Genomic DNA, 2,220 nt, shown 5'->3' with positions numbered 1-2,220 from the left:
CCATTTTTGTCTGCATCACCTGATGGAGTAGTAAACGATTCAATTGATATTGAAGTTAAATGTCCATACAGCGCAAAAGATCAAATGATTTCACCGGAAACTGTTAATTATTTGTATTTATGTGATAGAGAAGGTTTATACAAACTTAGAAAAGAGCATAATTATTATTATCAGGTTCAAGGACAACTCTACTGTGCAGAGAAACAAATATGTATATTTATAGTTTACACGATAAAAGATATTTTATTAGTTCAAGTTAAGAGAGATGACAAATTTATAGACCATATGGTTCAAAAGTTAGTTACTTTTTATGAAAGCTATTTTAGAAAAGCAATATTACAAAGGCACTTTTATAAAAATTACTGAACACTATAATTGTATTTATAATATAACCCAAAAAATACTTGATTAAAATATAACAATATTCACTATGCGTCTCTGCTTATAATTGGCCTTCGAACATTACACAACATAAAGCAGACAAATATAATATCATCTGCCAACTTAGTGTGTGAAGCAGTCAAAGGCCCTTCTAATATTTTATAAGTTTTTCCTAAACCTATAATCCGCTCAATATGAACTCTCTTGTATCTAGATATCTTCTTGTCTTGAATGATTGTTTGTCCAGATATTTGATTCTTTTTTTTTTTTAAAAGTAGGAATATTTAATTTTATTCCATATGGGGCCAGCAAGTCTTGAACATCAAAACCTTTATCTGCCATAAGTGAATCTTGTGGATCACACAACTGAATTAATTTACACCTTTCAATTATCTGTCTATCACTCGTTGATCCTCCGTATGCAGGTGATATGTAACTAACTAAACCTCGATGCAAAGACAAGCACCTTCACTGTAGGCTTATTTTTATACGTAGAAAATGTACTCTCTTGAGCTGTTGGAATTCCAGGCTTCTGAATACCAATTTCAGTTTCATCAATGATACCTCTTGTACCAGGAAACTTATCACAAAAGTCGTTTGGAGTAAAAAAATGTACTAAGTCTTTTGATGGCCATTAGGACACTTCTGACCATTGTAGCTTCATGAACCTGATCCACGTAACAAAAATATTTGCAACTTGTTTAATGGGTATATTAAAAAACAAACTTACTTCATAATAAGTCTTATTTTGCTTTAAGATCATCAGTGTTAGAAAAAACTGATCCAAAACACTGATTTTTGGTTTAGTTTTATTAATGTACTCCAACGAATAACATGCTTCACCCAATGTTTGAAAAACAAACATAAATTTAGCGTAGTTTTCTAACCCTGTATAAAAGTGGAGGGCTTTAGGATGCGCTTTAAACTTTGTCATACTACAACTGAATGGAAGTTAATCATCTACCACAGAATCACATATGACAGAATCACTTTGTTTTGAATTAGGTTCATGAAAACTTTGGAAATTTAATTCACATTTACTTAAATTCACTTCACTAGAATTCACTTCCACTTCTACAACATTATATACTAAATCAGTTTCATTTCCAGGTTGACATTTTTCATTTTCACTTTCAGAACAGAAATCATAGTTTTCTTCACTAGGTGTATTCGTTTCCAGAATTGACTGTTCGTTAGCACGTACATCCCGCAAGGTTCGTATGACCATGTCTTTTAATATTCTTTCAGCAATTATATCCTTTAAACTTTTGTTAATTATCAGTCTTTTATATTTTCTCCACTCATGCTTTTTTAGGGATTGCCATGGAAAAATAGAAGGAATCGCATCCGGCTTTAAAATATTTTTTACAGCTCCTGTCCCTATATTGTTAAATTTATATTACAATTGATTGATCATATTTTTTATACTGTTGTTAAATATTTATATACTGACCACTACTATCATACTGAAGATGTCAGTATGATAGTAGTTAACTTGAAATGTTCACAACAAATCTTGCTCCATTTTCCAGGTCTCCAATTATTACATTTCATAGCTTTTAACCACTTATTGCGCAGTGATTCATTTTTTGGAAATAAATGAGCACTACTGTTAAGGGGGCACACCACCTTTGAAATTAAAATCAAAATTTTTCATTAAAAATTTATAAATACTTATATAAATGAACTAAATTTTTATTACTATTCTTAGACATAATTACCTTTATTTTGATGGTTTTAGACCTTCTATATACCTCTATAATTCCCACGTATAGTAGGGAGTCCATAATTCACTTACCGTAAGATTCCAAAGGAACGAATGGCCCAAATGAGCTCAAA

At 30.9% G+C, this 2,220-nt stretch overlaps 1 pseudogene; it reads right to left on the bottom strand.

The window, feature by feature from the left end:
* Positions 1 to 428: 428 nt before the first annotated feature.
* On the bottom strand, positions 429 to 1,718 carry LOC103315781 (annotated as a pseudogene).
* Between the last annotated feature and the right edge of the window lie 502 nt (positions 1,719 to 2,220).

The sequence above is a fragment of the Nasonia vitripennis genome, assembly GCF_009193385.2.
Source record: "Nasonia vitripennis strain AsymCx chromosome 4 unlocalized genomic scaffold, Nvit_psr_1.1 chr4_random0003, whole genome shotgun sequence".
Lineage (NCBI taxonomy): Eukaryota > Metazoa > Arthropoda > Insecta > Hymenoptera > Pteromalidae > Nasonia > Nasonia vitripennis.
This window is presented reverse-complemented; position numbering and strand designations above follow the sequence as displayed.